This window comes from Triticum aestivum, chromosome 5D, assembly GCF_018294505.1.
Source record: "Triticum aestivum cultivar Chinese Spring chromosome 5D, IWGSC CS RefSeq v2.1, whole genome shotgun sequence".
NCBI lineage: Eukaryota > Viridiplantae > Streptophyta > Magnoliopsida > Poales > Poaceae > Triticum > Triticum aestivum.
The window spans coordinates 43,680,128-43,688,740 of record NC_057808.1 but is presented as its reverse complement, the minus strand read 5'-3'; the positions used below and the strand labels follow the sequence as shown (position 1 = coordinate 43,688,740).

General features: G+C 50.2%; 1 pseudogene; it reads right to left on the bottom strand.

Moving 5' to 3' along the window:
• Nucleotides 1-1,474: 1,474 nt before the first annotated feature.
• On the bottom strand, nucleotides 1,475-5,331 carry LOC123119328 (putative disease resistance protein RGA3; annotated as a pseudogene).
• Between the last annotated feature and the right edge of the window lie 3,282 nt (nucleotides 5,332-8,613).

The window sequence follows — 8,613 nt, the reverse complement described above, 5'->3', positions numbered from 1 at the left end:
TTGCATTCTGGGTGGGAGCGACTTCAAGAACTTTGCGTTTGGGAATAGTCAGGAATACGAGGGATGAACGGTTCTGTAGCAGCCATCGTTCAGGTAAGCTATCCATCTCTGGCAGTCATAACAAATATCCGATGTGGCAGAGACTCTTTAGTGGCTCAAGAAGCATCACCAATTTGCATGCGCTCCAGAGATCCATGCATCAAGTACAACGATTACACGCCACCAACAGTGTATCCGTCTCAGTAGGCTACCTGGTAGTACTTGACCATCAATCGACTCCCCAGATTAATTTGAAGAGTTGTTGCAGCACGCAAGTTTGCACGTACTTGACGGAAAATGTGTTCGCGAGATCATTCATTCGGGTGGTTGATGCCCCCAACAATCTCTCACGTACTAAACTGAAGACATTTGCAGAAATAAGCAACGAGAGTTCAGCACAAACTCTACCCTGTTCCTATTAAACTGCAAATCCTAACTTGTAACCTGACCTGAACATATATATTCGACACAATTACAACAAAATGGAGATTCTTCTAATCAACTCACGGGTTGAAAGGTAGCTAGGCTGCAATTTGTACATATATATAGCTGAACTAAGCTGAACATGAATTCTTCTTTCGCTCAGATTCTTGAATTCAGAAAGTATGATCCGGCAGAACATGGCATCTTGTCAGGACCACAATATGTAAGATCTGATGAACAAGGAGTTGACTTGAAGTAAATTAAGAGTCTGGAAGACCTTTTATTAGATGGAGCTGAAGCTTCTTGTGAGCATTCTGTTGAACAGCAACAGGCTTAGGATAGGAAGCATTCTTGAGTCAGAACCGTTTCTTCCACTAGTGCAACGACGACTCGGACATAAATCTGTTGCGGTCACTATCACTGATGACCAAAAACAGAAGTTTCAGTTTTCAAGAACAAAGATATTTGTTTGCGGCAAGGGGAAATAAATGATAGCATGCATTTGGAGTGTCAAATACTAAAATGGAAACGTATCCTAAGATATGAATAAGCATAGTTGCACTTCAACAGTACGGTTGCAATGGTAATAAAATGCTGCTCAAAGGAGAAGCAAAAGATACGATTACTCTCCTTTTACAACTCTCAATTCTTTGATAGGGGTCTTATCTAGTGAGTCTGTGAGCTTACACCAGGTTTTGCTATGTGTTCGCCGTCATATATTGATATGTTTTGCATGGTCAGTTCGTTGATCATATTTCGTGCAATGCGGCCATGCGGGGGTGTTGTGCCATTATATATGAGTGTCTGCCATAGCACTTTCGCACCAACCCTTATTCAGAGCAAAAAGAGGATAACATTGATTGTCTTTCTCAGGAGATTGTTAATTACCTCAGTTTATGGTAAGCCTCTCTGCTGAATTTCTTGCCCATGAGGAAATGCCAACCTCCTGTCATCGGTTCACAGTCAGATCAGGATCAGTAGGTTTCAGCAGTACAGAGGTCCAAGCAGTAAATTAAGCAAGTGAGGACGAGAGTGGAAGGGCGGAGTTACCTATTGTCACATCAGGGATGTGGGCAGTCTTGTTCAATTCAGAGCTTCCATGTTTTGTGATCTTCTTCTCCAGGTCTGGATGGCATTCCCTAATGCTCAGATTCTTCAAGGAGGAGGGAAGATATGGAAGTGATCGGAGTAGCAGAGCACCATCAAGGTATAATGACTTGAGAGAGCAAAGGTCTTGCATGCTCGGTGGGAGCGATTCCAAGGATTCTGCTTTCTGTATACCCAGGTATCGGAGGGATGAGCGGTTCTGTAGCAGCCATTGTTCAGGTAAGCTCTCCGTCTGTGAATAGCCATTAATGCATACATTTTCAGTGTGGCACAGACTCTTGAGCGGCTCATGAAGCAGCAAGGACGGCAGATCAAATATAAGAAAACTTATCCGCAGTGAGTTGCCGGGCTCCACCAGATGCTCTTCTGCATCACCAGAACCAGATAGCAAGGAAGACCCAGCCTCCATGAGTTTATTGCAATTGGAGATAGCTAAGTGCTGAAGGGATGACAGTGATCCGAGCCCTCCCAGGGACGAGAGATTCTCGCATCGCGTTACACGTATGTTCTGCAGCGACCTGAAACTCTTGAACACATCTGCGGACGGGAGAGATAACAGGCTCGAGCAGTTCTGCAGCTCGAGCCTAGATAAGTTGGTGAGCAGCTGCAGTGACCCAAGCAGTGGAAGTTACAGGTCACCGCACCCGCCAATAGCTAGTTCTCTTAGTGACGATGGCACAAGCTTATCTTTGGCATCTCTCATCGTCCTCAACTTTGGACATTGCATTACTGCAAGTTCCTTAAGTTGTTTCATTTCTTCAAATGGTATGGATGCGGACTCCAGATGTTTACAATCAACAATTGTTAGGACACGAAGAGTTCCCATGTACAGTTTTTGCTCCAAAAGGCTCCCTTCCAACGAAGTTAAATGAGGACAGTTGGTGACCCTTACGTTAATCAACTTAGATGATTTTGACTCGATGCTCTCACTCGATACCTTGCCAATAATAGGAAACTTGGTCAGCCAAACATCGTGTATTTTCAATGATATTAGGCTTGGAGGCAGAAGTGGTAATTCCCTCAGTTTCTGGCATTTGCTTACTTCCAAAGTATTAAGGCTTTGAGGTAACAACAACTCCATGGAACTACTCTTGGACATATCAGATGATCGACCAATCTGCCGTAGCTTAGGAAGATTGTCCAACACTAAAAGCTCCAGCAATACCAACTGGCAGAGAGAGGGAATGTAGTCCCAATTTATGCAGCTTATCAACTTGAGTGATATCAAGTTTCTGACTGAGCAGTTCTCGATCCAAGATGGAATTTTGAGACCTGGATAACCCCCAATTTGCAATTCTCTGATATTAACATGTGGCTCAAGGTGGTCAAGAACTAAGTTATCTGTCATGATTTGATCAGGTGTCGACCACTCCATAAATAATGAGTTGAGATATTGTTTTTCCTTCAACTTGGCATTCTTAGCTTCTTCCCAATTCTTGACATTCTCAAGACCCTGCAGACCCAATCTACGAAGATCTCTTAAGCTCCCAACTGCACTTATTTGGTTGCATGTTCTTTCTTCTACCCGGTAATTATGTAATTCCTGAAGAGAAGTGAGCCTGCTTATGGGGAAATTACCAAATCCATGCACACCATAGGATACATACCGCAAACGTTCAAGGTTCCCTAAATATCTTGCTTCATCTATTTTGGTCCCAGAAGAACCATGGTGAAGGACCATCAAGTGATAAAGTCTTGCGACCCCACATATCTTGTCTTGTGGTATCGAACTCACGCAGATATAGCGAAGATGTTTCAAGTTACCAAAATTGACAGCAAAACGGGATGCGCTCCATAATTGTGCATGGAATAGTCGCAGTGATTTTGAGGTCTCAACTATCATTTGAAGTGCGCAAAGAGTATCATTTTCAAGTGGCGGCATACAATCAATGATAATAGTGCGCAGATTCTTAAAATGGGAGATTTTCTTGACCTCATCAGCAGAGAAACTGTGAATATTGACAATGCATAGGTGTCGGACTGTATACTTCTCATCTTGAAGTTGAACAGGGTCAACTATTCTTGCACATTCACCGGTGGACACATTGCTTGCTAATTCATGCATCAGGTCATGCATTACATAAAATTCTCTTTGTGCCCATATAGGTTTCTTATCAAAGAACGACTTTCTAGTTAGCTGAGCCAAGAATTGTTCTGCAGTATCCTCCAAAGATTGAATGCCACTTGCAATCAATCCTGAACCAATCCACATTTTCACCAACTCTTTCTTTTCAAATATATAGTCCTGCGGAAATAGGCGACAGTACCGAAAGCAAATCTGTAGCTCTGTTGGTAAGTGGTAATAGCTCAATCTGAGAACCTTCATAATATCTTTTTCGGTTCCTTTAAAATGTTCCAATCCTTGATGCAAGAATCTCCTCCAGTATTCAGGTGTTATAGCAAATGCTCGGCGACAACCTTCGTTACCAGGGGACATCCCCTCAGTTTCTTTGCAATTTGTTCTCCAATTAACATCAAATATGCATCATCTCTTGGATTCAAACCGGAAAAGGCATGATGACCGAAGAGCTCAAGATTTTTATCATCTTCCAGTCCTTGTAATGTCAAGAACTTATCCCTTTCGACTCCCATCACCTTTGCAGCCATGTCTGCTACAGATTGCATTCGGGTTGTCAACAGAATTTTGCTCCCAGTAGTGTTCAGTTCCTTCAGAGGAGCAAATAACTTCTCCCATTCATCTCTCTTCTTATCTTCCCAAACGTCATCTAGAACTAACAAAAAATTAATGGATGCGAGTTTCTCTTTGAGGTTCCGTTGTAGTGGTTCCAAATGATCGCTGCTCGGTTTCACGCCCGTAGCGTCTTCGAGTATTTTACTTGTCACCGATGTCGCATCAAAGCTAGTAGATATGGTGGTCCAGATGACCTTAAAATGCTTTACTACCTCATCTTGCCCACATATGCTCTGAGCCAAGGCAGTCTTCCCCATGCCACCATGACCAATAACTGAAATAATTGGAATACTATTGGTCTTTATGACCATAGTTTCACCCAATTCATCTGAGGTGTTGGCTAGCCATCCAATAATCTGTTCGTTCTCCTTTTCTCGTCCAACAAAATTGGTTGCACTTAATGTTGAACTAGTCTTGCGATCATTGTCCATGAGCTGCTGGCTGCTGGTAGAAGAACCTCCACTGAGATGGTCTGTGAGCTTGAGGAAATCACTAACACCTACGGCAGCCTTGTCTAAATCATCCACAGATTTCATCAACCTCTTCAGAGTGTCACGGTGACTAATTTTCTTGATAGTCTTGTTGATAGCAGGGCCAAAAGATCTGACAAACTTGTGCTTCATCTTACCAAGAGGGGAACCCCATTCACTAACCTTTTGGTCCTTGGCCTTCTCCTCGAGCTCGTAGTATTCAAGCTCATCGATGGCGTCCTCCGCCGCCTCGACCGCGTCCCTGAGCTGCCAGAGCCACGCGTCGAGGCCGCTGCTCTGCTCCCTGACAAGTTCCGGGTTGACGACAAACACCGCCTGGATATGTGGCATGGCCCGCAGGAGCCGATTCTTCAACTCATCCATGTTTTCGGACTTGCAGTACTCATCGATGTAGCTGAAAGCCTTGTTGACCAAGAAGGATATGGCCGAAGTCGCCACAGATTTCCCTGCAAAAACGAGTGCAGCAGAGGCAGCCATGTTCTTTCTGTGTGTGTTCGTGTAAGAGGAGGGCCAGCAATTAGCAAAGGATAATTTCTGCTAGCGCTGAAGCTGTGGAGAGGGAGAAATGGCTGAAGCAACTGTGCAATGGCCACACAATCAGTCATAGTCATGGGTCAAGTCGTTGCTAACAAATATCAAGGAAACTTCAAAGAAATTTCCATGGTCACCATCCATCCAGACTGGATGGGCTGTAACACCAGCAATACCACGAAAATGGGCCTTTCTTCCAAATTTAAGGCAGAAAATGACCCTTTCTTCCAAATTTAAGGCAGAAAATGACCCGGCGCTAGCAAAACTGGAGTTGAAGTTCTGGTTGAACATGTGTACATGTACGTAGGTCTGGATTCTGTATGCAGTACCTGTAGTATCTGTCTCTCTCTGTATGTACGAGGAGACAAGATACCGGTCGCACCCCTTGTACCTATATATATGTGCCTAGTGCACGATCAATCAATTATCGATGCACCAAATCATTCTCTACATGGTATCTATCGCAAGTCGATCTTCCAGCTTCCGCTAACCCTAGCCGCCGCCTCGGGCCGCCGCCGCCGCCGCGATCTCCCGCCGCCGCCCCAAGCTGCCGCCACTACCTCTCCTCCCCGCGCGCCACCTCCCCACCGCGCGCCTCCACGCCGCGCCGCCCCTTCCCGCCGCGCCGCTTCCTGCCGCCGCGTCGCCGCCTCCCTCCCCACGATCTTATCGTCATGTCTTCCAATGCCTCCACCTACTCCAACCCCTTCGCCGTCGACCCTGCCGAGATCCGCGACATCAACGTCCATACCCGCGTCCCCGTGACCCTCGACGCCTCCAACTCCACGTACTTCGCGTGGAAGACGTACTTCACACTGCTCTTCCGCGAGAACAATCTCGTGGATCACGTGGATGGCACCGTGGACTCCCGCACCATGGTGGACGACGCCGAGTGGACCGTGATCGACGCCACGATCATCCGGTGGTTCTTCACCACCATCTCCAAGGACTTGTTCCACACGGTCGTGAGTGCCGGCGACGACGCCCGCGCCCTGTGGGTCAAGCTGAACGGCCTCTTCACCGACAACCAGCTTCAGCGCCGCGTTTTTCTGCAGCAGGAATTTTTTGACTGTCATCAGGATGAACAGCCATTGATGATTACTGCCGGCGCCTGAAGACATTGGCGGACGAGCTCCGTGACATTGGAGCGAAGGTGGACGACGACCTCCTCCTCAGCACGCTCACCGCCGGCCTCAACGAGGACTTCGGCAACGCCGCCTCTAACCTCACCTTGATGCCGGAGCCCTCCTTCCCCAAGTTTGTGGCGTACTTGATGTTGGAGGAGCGCCGGATGAAAGGGGTCAAGAAGCGTGTGCAGCACCACGCCCTCGCCGCCGGCACCTCCCGCGGCGCCCCTCCACCGACCGCCCCACCCGCGCCGCGCCAGCAGCCGCCGCCACCAGCGCCTCCGGGGTACTTCCCCCTCCCGCCCGTGCCTCCCGCCCTTCCCGCTGCCCCCCAGCAGCCGGGCGGCGGGCGCCGCGGCAACCGCCGCGGGGGCGGCCGCAAGCAGCAACAGGCGCCCGGGGGGGCCGTCAGCCGCAGCAGGTGACTCCCCCATGGACGTACGGCACCAACCCGTGGACCGGCTCGTCCATGCCTACTCCATGCCGGTCCCTCGGGCTCCGGCTCCGGGCATCCTTGGGCCCCGCCCGGCGGGTCACCAGGCCCTCCTCGCCGCGCCGAACGCCGCTCACTACAGGTCCGCGTCGGCGCCGGCCTACGGGTCCGCGCCGGCCTATGGCGCCGCCGCCGCGCCGGCCTATGGGATCGCGCCCTCCTACGGCGCCGCCGCTGCTCTGGCCTTCGGGGCTACCCCCGCGCCGGCCTACGGTGGGTTCTACCCTCCTCAGGCGCCGCCGCCGTGGGACCCGGCTTTGCTCGCTGCACTGCACTCCGCCCCGTCACCGAGCTCCTATGGTGGCGGTGGTGACTGGTACATGGACTCGGGCGCCACTGCTCACATGACTGCTCATCCCGGTAACCTCACCTTTGCCACTTCCGTTCATACTCCCACCCGTATCACCGTTGGTAACGGTTCCTCCCTACCCATTACTCACGTCGGTCATATGTCTTTTCCTTCTACTTCTATTCCTGTGCATATGTCTAATGTCCTTGTGTCTCCTGACTTAGTCACTAATCTTGTTTCCGTTCGTCGCCTTACTCGTGAGAATCCTATAACTGTTGAATTTGACGATGTCGGTTTTTCTGTGAAGGACGCCCGTACACGGATGGTGCTCCACCGATGTGATAGCCCGGACGAGCTTTATCCAGTGCATCCCTCCGGCGCCACCACCACCCGTCGCCCCGCCGCCTTCGCCGCCAGTGTCGATCTTTGGCATGCCCGTCTCGGTCATCCCAACTCCACCGCTATGCGTCAGATTCTTCAAAGTTTTTCTTTCTCATGTAATAAAGTCGACGATCACTCTTGCGAGGCTTGCCGTCTTGGCAAGCACGTTCGTCTTCCCTTTAGCGAGTCTACAAACATTTCCGCCTTTCCGTTTCAGTTGTTGCATAGTGATGTTTGGACGTCCCCGGTTGCTAGCAACACGGGCTATTTATACTATCTGGTGATATTAGATGATTTTACTCATTATGTGTGGACCTTTCCTCTCCGTCGCAAGTCCGACGCTCTTGCCACACTCACCGCCTTTTATTCATATGTCACCACACAGTTCGGTCGTCCTATTCTCGCCTTGCAAACTGACAACGGCAAGGAGTTTGACAACCTCGCCGTCCGCAATTTACTTGCGTCCCACGGCACCATCTTTCACCTCACCTGCCCCTACACGTCTCAGCAGAATGGTCGCGCCGAGCGTGTCCTTCGCACGCTTAATGACTGTGTCCGCACGTTGCTCTTCCACTCCTACGTGCCCACTCGGTTCTGGCCGGACGCGCTCGCGACCGCCAACCTCCTCATTAACATTCGCCCTTGTCGTTCCCGCTGGAACTACACCCCTCACCAGCTCCTCTTCGGTGCGGTTCCATCTTATGATGGTCTTCGCATTTTCGGGTGTCTCTGTTATCCTAGCACCGCATCTACTGCTCCTCACAAACTCGCGCCCCGGTACCTTCCTTGCATCTTCCTTGACTATCCTCCCAACACCAAAGGTTACCGGTGCTATGATCCAGTCTCCCACCGCGTTTTTACTTCGCGGCATGTGTACTTTGATGAGCTCGTGTTCCCGTTTCAGCAGGTACCGTCACCTTCGGAGTCTCCTGCGGCGCGGTTCGCCCCTGCCTCCACCTTTGGCGGACCGCCCAGCCGCGCCCCGGGTCCGGCCCTGCCCGCGCTCCCCGCGCCGGCGGCCCCAGCCGCGGCCCTCGACG